This window comes from Cherax quadricarinatus, chromosome 74 (assembly GCF_038502225.1).
Source record: "Cherax quadricarinatus isolate ZL_2023a chromosome 74, ASM3850222v1, whole genome shotgun sequence".
Classification (NCBI taxonomy): domain Eukaryota; kingdom Metazoa; phylum Arthropoda; class Malacostraca; order Decapoda; family Parastacidae; genus Cherax; species Cherax quadricarinatus.
The window spans coordinates 8,724,982-8,742,242 of NC_091365.1; the positions used below are offsets into that span (position 1 = coordinate 8,724,982).

Sequence of the window (17,261 nt, forward strand, 5' to 3'; positions counted from 1 at the left end):
GCCAGCATCACGTTGTCATGTTGATGCTACCGCCAGCATCACGTTGTCATGGTGATGGTACCGCCAGCATCACGTTGTCATGGTGATGCTACCGCCAGCATCACGTTGTCATGGTGATGCTACCGCCAGCATCACGTTATCATGGTGATGGTACCGCCAGCATCACGTTGTCTTGGTGATGGTACCGCCAGCATCACGTTGTCATGGTGATGGTACCGCCAGCATCACGTTGTCATGGTGATGGTACCGCCAGCAACACGTTGTCATGGTGATGGTACCGCCAGCATCACGTTGTCATGGTGATGGTACCGACAGCATCACGTTGTCATGGTGATGGTACCGACAGCATCACGTTGTCATGGTGATGGTACCGACAGCATCACGTTCATGGTGATGGTACCGCCGACATCACGTTGCCATGGTGATTGTACCGCCGACATCACGTTGCCATGGTGATTGTACCGCCAGCATCACGTTGTCATGGTGATGGTACCGCCAGCATCACGTTGTCATGGTGATGGTACCGCCAGCATCACGTTGTTATGGTGATGGTACCGCCAGCATCACGTTGTCATGGTGATGGTACCGCAAGCATCACGTTGTCATGGTGATGGTACCGCCAGCATCACGTTGTCATGGTGATGGTACCGCCAGCATCACGTTGTCATGGTGATGGTACCGCCAGCATCACGTTGTCATGGTGATGGTACCGCCAGCATCACGTTGTCATGGTGATGGTACCGCCAGCATCACGTTGTCATGGTGATGGTACCGCCAGCATCACGTTGTCATGGTGACTGTACCGCCAGCATCACGTTGTCATGGTGATTGTACCGCCAGCTTCACGTTGTCATGGTGATTGTACCTCCAGCATCACGTTGTCATGGTGATGGTACCGCCAGCATCACTTCATGGTGATGGTACCGCCAGCATCACGTTGTCATGGTGACTGTACCCTCAGCATCTCGTTGTCATGGTGATGGTACCGCCAGCATCACTTCATGGTGATGGTACCGCCAGCATCACGTTGTCATGGTGATGGTACCGCCAGCATCACGTTGTCATGGTGGTGGTACCGCCAGCATCACGTTGTCATGGTGATGGTACCGCCAGCATCACGTTGTCATGGTGACTGTACCGCCAGCATCACGTTGTCATGGTGATGGTACCGCCAGCATCACGTTGTCATGGTGATGGTACCGCCAGCATCACGTTGTCATGGTGATGGTACCGCCAGCATCACGTTGTCATGGTGATGGTACCGCCAGCATCACGTTGTCATGGTGATGGTACCGCCAGCATCACGTTGTCATGGTGACTGTACCGCCAGCATCACGTTGTCATGGTGATTGTACCGCCAGCTTCACATTGTCATGGTGATTGTACCGCCAGCATCACGTTGTCATGGTGATGGTACCGCCAGCATCACTTCATGGTGATGGTACCGCCAGCATCACGTTGTCATGGTGACTGTACCGCCAGCATCTCGTTGTCATGGTGATGGTACCGCCAGCATCACTTCATGGTGATGGTACCGCCAGCATCACGTTGTCATGGTGATGGTACCGCCAGCATCACGTTGTCATGGTGGTGGTACCGCCAGCATCACGTTGTCATGGTGATGGTACCGCCAGCATCACGTTGATCACGTTATAGTGATGCTACCGCTAGCATACGTTGCCACAGCAGTAATAATAATTAACAATAAGAATAGTGGGAGCTTACCTGAGGTACCTGATGGTCTTGCTTTATTGTTCTTGTTAATATGTTCACTTGTTCTTGTTAAACATTGAAATTTGGCTCTTCGTTAATCTAGTATGATACACTAACATTTGAATATTTCAACGTTCCGCACATTTTGTAAGTTACTAGTATAATATATATATATATATATATATATATATATATATATATATATATATATATATATATATATATATATATATATATATATAATAGTACATTCGAATCCAGACGAAAAAGGAAAATAATATAGCATATTTTAAAATGTACTAAACGTTTTATCCTACCATTTGAGTCCTCTTTCTTCAGCTTAAAAAGTGCGCAGAAATATATGCAGAGGTCACTTGGCCTAAGTGACGTAGGTTATGTGCATAATCAAGGTGAAATGCAAGAACCATGTTTCGGGAGTATGTGATGTGAGAGCAAGTAGAGTTTTATATATTAGTTATCCCTTTTTTGGGGGGTGAGATTTGGTAAACAACTGCTGGATTTGTTTCAGTTACACGTGAAGTATTAGTATACAACTGAGGGATTTTGTTGTACGTGAAGTATTAGTATACAACTGAGGGATTTTGTTGTACGTGAAGTATTAGTATACAACTGAGGGATTTTGTTGTACGTGAAGTATTAGTATACAACTGAGGGATTTTGTTGTACGTGAAGCATTAGTATACAACAGAGGGATTTTGTTGTACGTGAAGTATTAGTATACAACAGAGGGATTTTGTTGTACGTGAAGTATTAGTATACAACTCCTGATTATCAGGTTATAAGTGAAGCATGTGTATACTTCTCCAGGGTTTACAATTATACCTGCAGTTCTGTATACACAGTATAATAAAATCCCAGTTATTATAGGAATAGATCCTGCCATGGTGGAATATTATGATTCTCACCATGACGGAGTATAATACCCGTGTATCGCCCCATGATGGATTATCATACTCATGGTTCTTATCATGCTAGAATACTGCTTCACTGTATTCTCTCTCATCATAGCTGTTTTCTTTTGTTACTAAAGTGACTAGCACAAAAAGTATCCTATCGTAACAGGGTGTGTGTGTGTGTGTGTGTGTGTATATATATATATATATATATATATATATATATATATATATATATATATATATATATATATATATATGGTTAGGGATTTCGTTCATTTTTTTCTGGTAAGGAGTTAACAATTTATTAGATTCTCTTGTCACTTTTTTTCCTAATGGTGCTATTGGTGCTAGAGTAATTAGAAGTATTGGTGCTAGAGTAATTAAAGTATTGGTGCTAGAGTAATTAAAGTATTGGTGCTAGAGTAATTAAAGTATTGGTGCTAGAGTAACACAATAATCGGGACTTTTGACTTGTACAATGATGCAGTGTACAGTGTAACATTGTACATTTAAAGTGGACTTAGAAACCCTCCTTTAATTATTTTAATTGGTCAAAATTGTATTTTGAAAGAGTATATAGATATAAAAAGAATAAATAGGCACGAAAAAGTAAATAGGTATTAAAAAGGGTAAATAGGTGAAGAATTAAGGTAAACAGAGTACTATCTAGCGAAGGGGTAACTCGTGATAAATTTTAGCTCCTGATTTTCTCGTTTCAGTCCCTTCAGTTGAAGGTGATTTGAGCCCAGTGAAGGGCCTTTTCATCCAAGGAATTGGAACTATCTCCTTGTTCCTCAAATCAAACGTTATTACCTCCCGCTCCTGTCAGCCATGGCTGCTGGACTGATCTCTTACTCGGGGCTCCGAGCGAGGCGAGACTCCTTCCCGCTTGACGTACGCCGAGTGAAAAAAATTACTGAAGTACTGCCCCAGGAGTGAAGGCATCAATGGAGTGCCTTCCAGGAACGAAGGCATCAATGGAGTGCCTTCCAGGAACGAAGGCATCAATGGAGTGCCTTCCAGGAACGAAGGCATCAATGGAGTGCCTTCCAGGAACGAAGGCATCAATGGAGTGCCTTCCAGGAACGAAGGCATCAATGGAGTGCCCTCCAGGAACGAAGGCATCAATGGAATGCCCTCCAGGAACGAAGGCATCAATGGGGTGCCCTCCAGGAACGAAGGCATCAATGGAGTGCCCTCCAGGAACGAAGGCATCAATGGAATGCCCTCCAGGAACGAAGGCATCAATGGAATGCCCTCCAGGAACGAAGGCATCAATGGAATGCCCTCCAGGAACGAAGGCATCAATGGAATGCCCTCCAGGAACGAAGGCATCAATGGAATGCCCTCCAGGAGCGAAGGCATCAATGGAATGCCCTCCAGGAACGAAAGCATCAGTGGAATGCCCTCCAGGAACGAAGGCATCAATGGAATGCCCTCTAGAAACGAAGGCATCAATGGAATGCCCTCCAGGAGCGAAGGCGTCAATGAAATGCCCTCCAGGAGCGAAGGCATCAATGGAATGCCCTCCAGGAACGAAGGCATCAATGGAATGCCCTCCAGAATGAAGGCATCAATGGAATGCCCTCCAGGAACGAAGGCATTAATGGAATGCCCTCCAGGAACGAAGGCATCAATGGAATGCCCTCCAGAATGAAGGCATCAATGGAATGCCCTCCAGGAACGAAGGCATCAATGGAATGCCCTCCAGGAACGAAGGCATTAATGGAATGCCCTCCAGGAACGAAGGCATTAATGGAATGCCCTCCAGGAACGAAGGCATCAATGGAATGCCCTCCAGGAACGAAGGCATTAATGGAATGCCCTCCAGGAACGAAGGCATTAATGGAATGCCCTCCAGGAACGAAGGAATCAATGAAGTACCCTCCTGCCCGTGAATACGCCACCCTTGCATCGACACAGTAGGCACTACCATCCGCTCTCACCTTCAACACTTCTGCCGTAGGATCAAGGCCACTTTGTTTCATATAGGCACCTGCGTCCTTCAATAAGGCCAGATTCACCGAGTTTCCGCCATAGGACTAAGACCACCACCTAATTCCTTCCTAGCAGTCACCCGAGTCTCCGCCAGAGGGTCGGAAGAACCAAATCCCACGGCCACTGGATCAGCGGCATCTCCACATACAGATCTACGATGCCATGCCAAGAAGTCATTAACCGGGTTATTAAGACGACGTATTACGTTATTTTCCCTAATTTTTAGATGTCATATATACTTCTTAATTTACTGAAGAGGGGCTCCAATGGTAGGTCGAAATTTACATTACTTTTTTTATTTCTTATATATATATATATATATATATATATATATATATATATATATATATATATATATATATATTGATCTTTTTCAGAAAAGAACTGTTCATTCGTCTCGTTTGGCCTACTTTGCCTCAAAAAAAAAACACTATGTAAAAAAGCGAGTTGCAAAAATGATTTCAAACTCCATCTTAATGCTTTTCCGAGGATATATGGGCCATCTTTTCAGCTATTGTTAACATGTAATTCACCTCAGTAATGCAGTAGAATTCACTCCCACACGAACTGGTGTAAGTTTTCAATTAGCCATACACGATGCTGGGTAGTAATTCTGCGGTCGCATCAGTGTGTCCGTTCGTGTGCATCACCATAGTGTGTGCGCGGCGTGCGTGGTGGGTGCGAGGCAGCCAGCGTGCTAACACCTACACCAGCCCCCTCTCTACACCCTCTCACCACGGCTGCCCACACCAGACTGGCTCTCTGCTCAGCCTCTTGCCTCCTACCCTTAACACATCAGCCCCCAGCCACATCTACTCCCCTTCCTACCCGCAAAGCATCCACCCAAATATCCACCTGGCCATCATCCCTTTCTTCCTGCATTTCCTTCCTCTGTTACTAATCCTTCCCATATTTTCACCCTCCCCTGGCTCAACTTCTTCCCCCACAAAGAAAATAAACCAAAATTGTAGTGGCTGGAACAATTCTCATACGCTTACCCAACTTTGTATAAGTTGTACCATGTACTTACAGAAATAAAGATTGTTATTATTATTATTATTATTTTCAACACGTCGGCCGTTTCCTACCGAGGCAGGGTGACCCCCCCCAAAAAAAAAAAATTACTTTCACTATCATTCAACACTCTCACCATCATTCACACAATCACTGTCTTTGCAGAGGTACCCAGATACGACAATTTAGATATCGCTCAAAAAACAGCCAGTATACCAAAGCCCTCTAAAGTGCAGGCATTGTACGTCCCATATCCAGGACTCAAATTCAGCTAACAGGTTTCCCTGAATCCCTTCACAAATTATTACCTTGCTCACACTCCAACGGCTCAAGTCCCCAGAAAGTAATTCATCTCCTTTCACTCCCATCTAACACTCCCACACTATTATTATTTTTATTCCGCCCTAACTTCCACCCACCTCCCCCTCCCTACCGTTTCTCCTCAGCTACCACTCAACACTCATCTGCAGTGGGTGGCATCGAGACGAAGAATGTGACACACACACCACTCCTGCTGCTATGTCAAACCCTATGTAAGACAACACTTCAGTCTTGTATACTAAGACTCCAGTACTCCCTGGAAGTATTAGTGATGGATGACAGGTATCCGTGTACCTAATTTCTTTAGGTACACAGATATCCTTCCTCTCACTTTTCCCTCTCCTCACTTCCGCCACACTCCTTAATCTCTTCCTCTCTTGCTGTACAATTCACTAACCTATCTTTACTAAGATATTCACTGCGGTGAACCGAGATAAAGAAAACTATGTTTCTGAAAAACAGACACAAATGTAGCATAATGCAATTCTTTATTGACCACGTTTCGCCCACACAGTGGACTTTACCAGGTCCATCGAGATTGATGGACTGAATACCTCACACTCCTGTTCTTCACCATTATCCATTGTATGAACTGATGAAGTCACTGTGTGGCGAAACGTTTCCACAATAAAGATACCGAAGTTGCACATATCTAAATTTTTCAACTTGTCGGTTCTCTGAACCATTTACCTACATATATATAGTTAATTTTTAGGAATATTAGATTGCACAGTTTATTTCAGAGCTGAAAAAATTTCATGCCACTTCAATTTTAAATTTATGAATATATCTCCAAGTTATTATATATAAAATTATTCAAAATAGATTTTTGAGGACAGCCCCAAAGGGGAAAAAGGATGTGCTTTGACAATGAAGGGTTCTTGGTCCAAGGAATTGGTGCTCCCCTCTTCTGTATGACTCCGAATTTAGTGCTTCCATGTGTAAATATAATATCGGGTAAGATCGGCTTGTTTGACCGACTTGGTTTATCGGACATGACATATACATGTCACCAGGAGAAGCCAGTGCTCCGGGTACATGACATGCTGTCATGTCGACCCTACTGTTTAATTTGGTCACGTTGACAAGTCATGAACCTTGCGTGGTTTGAAACCACGCCAAACGTTGTTGTTTTTTTTCCTCTTGGTACCGAGAACAGTGGCGTGTTGCATGGATCTGAACGACACATTGCAGACAGCGAAGCAAACACAGATTGCAGAACGAGGGATTACCGGGGCCAAGTTGCACTCTGTGTAGTGCTTTATCAAGTAACATAATAAATATATCTTATCCTGCAGTCTCTCTGCTCTTCTTTTTTTTTCTTGACATTTTGTAATTTTTTTCTTATTTCTTCAGTATTTTTACTATCTTTTATCGTACGGTGAGTATTTATTTTATCTGTTGAATGTACAGAGAATGAGCTGTTACTCTGCCTTAAGCTTCTTTCAGAGTTCTGCCCCAAGATTTACTGCCACCTTTCAGGATGTGACCCACAAAAGTCGATTGATACCCATGAACCCAGGGTTGCTGAGAGTTTCCCCAGTGTTGCTGAGAGTTTCCCCAGTGTTGCTGAGAGTTTCCCCAGTGTTGCTGAGAGTTTCCCCAGTGTTGCTGAGAGTTTCCCCAGTGTTGCTGAGAGTTTCCCCAGTGTTGCTGAGAGTTTCCCCAGTGTTGCTGAGAGTTTCCCCAGTGTTGCTGAGAGTTTCCCCAGTGTTGCTGAGAGTTTCCCCAGTGTTGCTGAGAGTTTCCCCAGTGTTGCTGAGAGTTTCCCCAGTGTTGCTGAGAGTTTCCCCAGTGTTGCTGAGAGTTTCCCCAGTGTTGCTGAGAGTTTCCCCAGTGTTGCTGAAAGTTTCCCCAGTGTTGCTGAGAGTTTCCCCAGTGTTGCTGAGAGTTTCCCCAGTGTTGCTGAGAGTTTCCCCAGTGTTGCTGAGAGTTTCCCCAGTGTTGCTGAGAGTTTCCCCAGTGTTGCTGAGAGTTTCCCCAGTGTTGCTGAGAGTTTCCCCAGTGTTGCTGAGAGTTTCCCCAGTGTTGCTGAGAGTTTCCCCAGTGTTGCTGAGAGTTTCCCCAGTGTTGCTGAGAGTTTCCCCAGTGTTGCTGAGAGTTTCCCCAGTGTTGCTGAGAGTTTCCCCAGTGTCTCAACCTTCCCGAGATCGGATCCAGGTCCACTGGTCGTGAGTCGTAGGTGCTGCCACGCAGCAGAGCGCCATGTATATCTTAATACTATATACAATTTTTCCCTCGTATGAACGCCAGTTGGAACAACAAATCCAAGTAACAAAAACTAACATACAAGGAACGAGTAATACATATTCCGAGATACAATCGGGTGCAAATACGAAGCACTGCGTTGCATACACAAGCTCGTAGAGTGAATTGAAGACACGGGTAAAACTGAGCCAGAAGTTTGTGTGAATAAATTAGTGAGACGAGGCACGAAGACATTTTGGATATTATTGAAGCTGAATGTTCTGTGGATGACAATGTTGGAATGACTCGTAATGGAAAAGAAATGTTATATATATGCTGTAGGCTGGCTATAGTTTTACTACGTGTATTCTGCCTGCCTACTATAGTTTTATTCAATATATAAGACAGGTATGACTCACGAAATCTTATTGTAGTTAGCTGGCCCAATGGCTAACGCGTCGGTCTGGAGTTTTGTGACTCTGATCGCGGGTTCTAACCCTTCCGTGGTATGGTTTAAGACAAGTATGGTGCATGTAAATAGGTAGATATGCATGCTTGGAGAATGTGCTTGAAGGATGAGCTGGAGCATTCCTCCAGCCTGGGTGCTTGAAGGGCCTTGGAGACTGGTGGTTTAGGTCAGGTCAGGTTGCTTCACTGGTAGGGTGAGTAGCACCCTCAATTGATATTTGTTTGTCATAGTTAGACCTTATACACCAGTGAATAAAGACTTGTTTCTAATAGTGTATATCCATTATATATTCATACACTTATTTATTCTCTGTTATCTTAAAATGTACAAAGTTGGGAGGTTTTTAGACAAGAATAAATGCTTTTATTACTCAGGTACTGAGTACCTACTTCAATATAGCTATGACACAAGCACGTGAGGAGAGACAACATAGGTTGAATTCATAGTTTAGTGTTGAACAGACAACCTCTTGCCTTGTAGCAGCTGGATGTTGTTCACGTCTGTGATGTCGCAAAGGAACAGGAGAGCATGATGGTTGAGAGAGAGAAGGGAGGAAGGAAGGGAAGGAGGGAGAAAGGAGGAAGGAAGGGAAGGAGGGAGAGGAGGGAGGGAGGAAGGAAGAAAGAAGGAAGGGAAGGAGGGAGGAAGGAAGAAAGAAGGAAGGGAAGGAGGGAGGAAGGAAGAAAGAAGGAAGGGAAGGAGGGAGGAAGGAAGAAAGAAGGAAGGGAAGGAGGGAGGAAGGAAGAAAGAAGGAAGGGAAGGAGGGAGGAGGAGGGTGAAGATGGTGGCAACAGATATACTGGGAGATAGCTAAAGAAAAGAATTTTATCCTTTCTTTCTCTCTCTCTCTCTCACATATATATATATATATATATATATATATATATATAGATATATATATATATATATATATATATATATTATAATGTCGTGCTGAATATGTAAAACTGGTCAATTAGCAAGAACTCATTTAAAATTAAGACCTTTCTAAAATTTTCTCTTGTACGTTTAAAGATATATTTTTTTCATTAATGCTGATGTAAAAATTTACAATTTTGCACCAAAAGGAACTTAGTAAACTTACCTAACCTTATTATAACAAGCGCAATTTATTTTAGCCTAACCCAACTAAATATATTTTAGATTTGTTTACAATAATTTAATACTAAACACAGTAAAATATATTTTTTTTCGTTAGGTTCAGAATGATTTTGGCGAAATTACTGCATTCACAAATTTTCGCTTGTCCTATATGGCAAGATGAGCGTTGCTTTTTAAGCCAAGATCGCAGGTTCTGCCTATTCGGCACGACATATATATATATATATATATATATATATATATATATATATATATATATATATATATATATATATATATATATAATTATAAAGTTTATACATGTAAAGTGGAAGGAAGGCGGGGTAGGGGTCGGCCTAGGAAAGGTTGGAGGGAGGGGGTAAAGGAGGTTTTGTGTGCTAGGGGCTTGGACTTCCAGCAGGCATGCGTGAGCGTGTTTGATAGGAGTGAATGGAGACAAATGGTTTTTAATACTTGACGTGCTGTTGGAGTGTGAGCAAAGTAACATTTATGAAGGGGTTCAGGGAAACCGGCAGGCCGGACTTGAGTCCTGGAGATGGGAAGTACAGTGCCTGCACCCTGAAGGAGGGGTGTTAATGTTGCAGTTTAAAAACTGTAGTGTAAAGCACCCTTCTGGCAAGACAGTGATGGAGTGAATGATGGTGAAAGTTTTTCTTTTTCGGGCCACCCTGCCTTGGTGGGAATCGGCCAGTGTGATGATAATAATATATATATATTATATATACATAATCAATTATTGCTATGAGCGTATAGTGACCCTCGTGTTTAGTGTTTCGTAAAATTCACAGCAGCTTCTACAGAATTGAAGGCAATATCAGAGTTTGTTAAAAATAACAAATAGAGAATTACGTAATTAATTAACCCCTCGAACCTTTCGTTCAAAAAAAAAAAATACGTTAGTGCTACAAGTTTCAAGCCGATCAGAAGAGGCATCCTCCAGCTGGTTATTTTGCTTTCATAACTGTTATTGTACTGGCAAATGTTCACCTACACAGCTTCAGCTCCTGGGGTATTCTTCTCATAAGATACATCAGCCATTAATTACTGAAGCAGGTCAGATGTTGCCTGGTCAAGACACTGCAAGGCAAGAATGACGCATTTAAAAACAAGAATATTGGCAAATTGACGCGCGTGCGCATCACACACACATGCACAACACACGCACACACAACACACACAACACACGCACACACACACACGCACACACACACACGCACACACACATGCACAACACACGCACACACAACACACGCACACACAACACACGCACACACAACACACGCACACACAACACACGCACACACAACACACGCACACACAACACACGCACACACAACACACGCACACACAACACACGCACACACACACACACACACACACACACACACACACACACACACACACACACACTAATAACAATCCCAACTTTACAAGTAAGATACCCCCAGTGTAGAAAGTTTGAAGTCTCTCATTAGTTGTCACAATGAAAACAAAGATGGCGCCACTGTATATACCCGTAACTAACAGGTTCTCGCACCTACCAATAACTGCATAAAGCTTGTTAAAGTAGAATAGTGTTGGAAATACGAAGTTGATCCGACGAGGCATTCTCAAGTTACTAGTGAAAACTTTGAAGAAATAAGATATTGGAAACTACCGAAAAATTCTTCAGGAGTATCTATTAAAAAAACCTGAAACATAAAATACAGTAAAGATGGTTAACAGAGCGAAAGTGAAATCTTAAGTTAAAGGAATATAATACTCGCTATGAAATTTATATAGAAATGGAAGGATGAAGTAAAGGGTGTGATAAAAGAGAAAAAGTTAGCTTATGAGAGGTTTTTATAAAGCAGAAGTGTTATAAGAAGAGCAGAGTATATGGAGAGTAAAAGAAAGGTGAAGAGAGTGGTGAGAGAGTGCAAAAGGAGAGAAGATGATAGTGGGAGAGGCACTGTCAAGAAATTTTACTGAAAATAAGAAAAATTTTTGGAGCGAGTTAAACAAGTTAAGAAAGCCTAGAGAACGTTTGGATTTGTCAGTTAAAAACAGAGTTGGGGAGTTAGTAGATGGGGAGATGGAGGTATTAGGTAGATGGCGAGAATATTTTGAGGAACTTTTAAATGTCGACGAAGAAAGGGAGACGGTAATTTCATGCACTGGCCAGGGAGGTATACCATCTTTTAGGAGTGAAGAAGAACAGGATGTGAGTGTGGTGGAGGTACGTGAGGCATTATGTAGAATGAAAGGGGGTAAAGCAGCTGGAACTGACGGGATCATGACAGAAATGTTAAAAGCAGGGGGGGGATATAGTGTTGGAGTGGTTGGTACTTTTGTTTAATAAATGTATGAAAGAGGGGAAGGTACCTAGGCATTGGCAGAGAACATGTATAGTCCCTTTATATAAAGGGAAAGGGGACAAAAGAGATTGTAAAAATTATAGAGGAATAAGTTTACTGAGTATACCAAGAAAAGTGTACGGTAGGGTTATAATTGGAAGAATTAGAGGTAAGACAGAATGTAGGATTGCGGATGAGCAAGGAGGTTTCAGAGTGGGTAGGGGATGTGTAGATCAAGTGTTTACATTGAAGCATATATGTGAACAGTATTTAGATAAAGGTAGGGAAGTTTTTATTGCATTTATGGTTTTAGAAAAGGCATATGATAGTGGATAGGGGAGCAATGTGGCAGATGTTGCAAGTATATGGAATAGGTGGTAAGTTACTAAATGCTGTAAAGAGTTTTTATGAGGATAGTGAGGCTCAGGTTAGGGTGTGTAGAAGAGAGGGAGACTACTTCCCGGTAAAAGTAGGTCTTAGACAGGGATGTGTAATGTCACCATGGTTATTTAATATATTTATAGATGGGGTTGTAAAAGAAGTAAATGCTAGGGTGTTCAGGAGAGGGGTGGGATTAAATTATGGGGAATTAAATACAAAATGGGAATTGACAGTTGTTTTTTGCTGATGATACTGTGCTTATGGGAGATTCTAAAGAAAAATTGCAAAGGTTAGTGGATGAGTTTGGGAGTGTGTGTAAAGGTAGAAAGTTGAAAGTGAACATAGAAAAGAGTAAGGTGATGAGGGTATCAAATGATTTAGATAAAGAAAAATTGGATATCAAATTGGGGAGGAGGAGTATGGAAGAAGTGAATGTTTTCAGGTACTTGGGAGCTGACGTGTCGGCGGATGGATTTATGAAGGATGAGGCTAATCATAGAATTGATGAGGGGAAAAAAGGTGAGTGGTGCGTTGAGGTATATGTGGAGACAAAAAAAGTTATCTATGGAGGCAAAGAAGGGAATGTATGAAAGTATAGTAGTATCAACACCCTTACATGGGTGTGAAGCTTGGGTTGTGAATGCAGCAGCGAGAAGGCGGTTGGAGGCAGTGGAAATGTCCTGTCTAAGGGCAATGTGTGGTGTAAATATTATGCAGAAAATTCGGAGTGTGGAAATTAGGAGAAGGTATGGAGTTAATAAAAGTATTAGAGGGCTGAAGAGGGGTTGTTGAGGTGGTTTGATCATTTAGAGAGAATGGATCAAAGTAGAATAAAATGGAGAGCGTATAAATCTGTAGGGGAAGGAAAGCGGGGTAGGGGTCGTCCTCGAAAAGGTTGGAAGGAAGGGGTAAGGGAGGTTTTGTGGGCGAGGGGCTTAGACTTCCAGCAGGCGTGCATGAGCGTGTTCGATAGGAGTGAATGGAGACGAATGGTATTTGGGACCTGACGATCTGTTGGAGTCTGAGCAGGGTAATATTTAGAGAAAAGATTTAGGGAAACCGGTTATTTTTGTATAGCCGGACTAGAGTCCTGGAAATGGGAAGTACAATGCCTGCACTCTAAAGGAAGGGTTTCCGGATATTAGGAGTTTGGAGGGATATGTTGTGTATCTTTATACGTATATGCTTCTAAACTGTTGTATTCTGAGCACCTCTGCAAAAACAGTGATTATGTGTGAGTGTGGTGAAAGTGTTGAATGATGAAAGTATTTTCTTTCTGGGGATTTTCTTTCTTTTTGGGTCACCCTGCCTCGATGGGAGACGGCCGACTTGTTAAAAAGTGTATGTCTATATATATATATATATATATATATATATATATATATATATATATATATGTATATATATATATAATGTATCTGAAGGCACTTGCATTCTTTAGATTGGGTTGTCACTTCACATAAACAGCCCCATTTAACGCTGGTGGAATTTGATCGATCTGGAGAATGTGCAGAGTACTTTCGCCACCGTCATTAATTCACTCAAATTTCTAAATTATTTTTAAGGCTTAACTCCTCAGTGTATTATTCCTTAGAACGCTGGTAATAAAAACTACATCATAATTCACACCCGAAAAATGCTGGAGGAACCTTTTCCAAATCTGCTTGTCTAGGTAACATCTCACAAGCGTGGGAGGCTTGTTCAACACTTCAGCCTTATCATTGAAAAGTCGTGGCACAGTAAGAGATAATACATACAAAGTATCCAAGGCTTCCTTACACCCATCCTTTATGTCCGTGGGGGGTCACCAAGTAATGGGTCTTCAAAGGAAGTGACAAGCACCATGTTCCGTGATTTATTTATTTAGCCTCGAGCAAAATCTGTCTAGTAATCCACTGTAGCTCTTGTACTCATGTTGGATTAACAACAACAATTATTGATACTCAACATTTTCCACCAGTAAGGAATTACCATTAAATGTGAAGTGCCCTCTAATAATAGAGAACAGTGACTGAAAACTGATTTTTTTTCTGGAGTTTTGAGTGTACATGACCTGACCTTAGGGCCAGGCAACACACAGGCTTGTCATGCCTGCATGTACCGCCTCCGCTGGCCGTTCCTGTGAATTATAACAAACCTAGTGCAAGGTGTACGAACCCTTCCTCACATTACAACACCCACTGGGACCTGCGGCTGAGTTATTCACCAGTGGAGCCTCAGATCTCACTTTTGGGTCATTCTAGCGTACCACTGGCAAAAGGAAATCTGTTTATTCGCAATGCTTTAGTGAACTTCAATTTATTTTTCTCGCATGCTCTTGTTTAATGTGCAAGTGTAAAAGGTTGAGCATAATTGTAAAAAATGTCAAAGATTTTTCCCAAAAATATAAAACGACCTGTAGAAAGGAGATGGGGTTATTAAGGGACACGGGTGGAAATTTTTACTGTTAAGTTATTAAAAGTCGTCTTGTATGTTAATGTCTGTGGTGGTAAATTCAGACAGAAAATGTTACACCCCAAAAAATTACTAGGGAATACTTGTTAAAATTAAGTAATTGAATTTCAAACGAAGCGAAAAAAGTGGAAGGTGAGAAGGAGTAAATTATCGATGAAAAAATCATGAAAAATGAATCGAGGAAAATGAGAAGAAAATGTGGAAATAAAAACGAGAAATTAGGGAACTAAGGAGAAAAGGAAAAGTGTACAAAGAATGAGGAAATCTGTTAGGTCTGGAGAGACACTTGGAAATGCATTAGAACAGTTGAAAAGTAAGGAAAGTATGTGAACACAAGAACGAAGGAACATAACAATAGGCCATCATTAGCCAATAGGCCCATGATGGTTAGGTTCAACTCCCACAGACCCACATCCACTCAAGTGCTCGTCCAATCTACATTTAAATTATAAAGTTACACGAGGTTTTTGCCTCTTTGACGCTCCTGGGAGTTCGTACCACTCGTCTACAACTATATTGCTAGTAGGCCAAGCAAGAAGGAAGGAAGGAGCACTGCTGCAGGACTCCTGTCCTAGGCTAGTCCCTGTTCAGGGTGTGAATATAGATCATTTATGACACACATACTAGAGCCAATAATATACTTAAATTACTGGGAACGTCTCAAAGTACTAAATATGTACTCAGTGGAGCGGAGGAGAGACAGAGATTAATAGTATATATGTGAAACGTACTTGAGGTTCTGGTCCCAAATCTGCACACTGCTATAGTAATATATTGGAGTAAGAGAAATGGGAGGAAGTGTAAAGTACACTCGATGAAAAGTCGGGGTCTGTGAGCACAATAAGAGTAAATTGTATCAACATCCGTGGTGCCAGACTGTTGAACATTTTACCAGAAGATATTATAAACACTGTTGGGACACACGTACAGATATTCAAGCGGAAACTGGACAATTCTCTCTGCCAAGTGCCATATCAACCAGGCTGTGATGGGTATGTGGGCCAGTGGGCCGCCAGCAGCAACAACCTGGTTGACCAGCCTAGTACCAGAGAAACCTGACCTACTGCCGGGCTTCGGCAGTAAAAAAAAAATCTCGAAATTCATCACAGGTATATCCTCCGTCCACTAATACGTAGAAACTCAATCTGAAGGCCTAGAGTTGAGTGAGTTAGGTTGGTTAGATGGAGGGGACGAACTGAAAGTTAACATCCAGTTTACCCAATACAGCCTCATCGTCTCACTCCTCCTATTAAGGTTAGTCCAGTGCATTTAGATCTAAAATAAAAATATTTTATTAAGACATCGGCCGTTTCCCACCAAGGCAAGGTGACCCGAAAAAGAAACACTTTCGTCATCATTCGCACCATCACTGTCATAACAGAGGTGCACTGACACTTCAGTTCAAAACTGCAGCATATCTCCACCCGTCCTTCAGAATGCAGGCACTGTACTTCCCACTTCCAGAAGTCCGGCTAACCGGTTTCCCTGGATCCCTTCAAAAATGTTACCTTGCTCACACTCCAACAGCACGTCAAGTCGTAAAAAACATTTGTCACCACTCACTCCTATCTAAATAATAAATAAAAATATTTCTACAATAATTCGTGATGATTAAATCAATATTGACGCGACTTACACAGTGTGTTGGAGGGTTGACCCAGGAGCTACGTAGCGGGGAGCTTATGGTGTCACTCCTACGGTACTACCAGCGGTACCTTTACCTGCTGGTTAGGTTGGTTCTCAACCTGGTGGCTAGGATGGTCCTGGTTGGGTTGATCTCGACTCCGGTGGTTGGGTTAGTCCTAACCCTAGTAGATGAGTTGGTCCTAACGCTAGTGGTTTGGTTGGTCCTCACCCTGGTGCCTTTGGTGGTCCTGAACCTGGTGGCTTTGGTGGTCCTGAACCTGGTGGCTTTGTTGGTCCTGACCATACTGGCTGGAACGCTCATGTTGCTCAAAATCCCAGCCACTTATGCTTACCTGGATCCATCAGACATCACTTCTCACTCTTCAAGGGGCCACAATCTTCTCCGTGATGGTTCTCGATACTTCAGAACATCACCAGGGGACATCAGCTTCTGTCCTCGAGGTAACGAGGCACAGAACTTTTTCGTGAGGTGTGCAATTCTGTACGTAGAGTTAGTGTCTCCTGAGCACCCTCTGAAGCGCCCTAGGTACACCCAGGTGTCATCTCGCGGGGACACTAAGGCAGTTATCGCCAGGATTATGAAGAGTCGCCTGGGGACTTTGCCAATCCTCTGGCGTCACCGTCAGTCTCGTCTGCAGGAGGTAGAACAGGCTGCCTCAGTTACTGGTGGCGCTGCAAGAGGTCATGCCTCGTCTTATCCGTCAGAGGATGTGGTTAAGAAGG

General features: G+C 42.6%; 1 long non-coding RNA gene across 2 annotated transcripts in view; it reads right to left on the reverse strand.

Moving 5' to 3' along the window:
• The window catches only part of LOC138854906 (uncharacterized), a 188,199-nt gene extending 182,659 nt beyond the window's left edge, over nt 1-5,540 (reverse strand). Inside the window, exons 1-2 of one of the 2 annotated variants that reach the window (XR_011394064.1) lie at nt 5,162-5,540; nt 1,726-1,812 (exon numbers count right to left, since the gene is read on the reverse strand). This is a non-coding gene — a long non-coding RNA (uncharacterized lncRNA). Of the gene's footprint in view, nt 1-1,725; nt 1,869-5,161 lie in introns of both variants that reach the window. The other variant, XR_011394063.1, reaches the window with a different exon arrangement.
• Between the last annotated feature and the right edge of the window lie 11,721 nt (nt 5,541-17,261).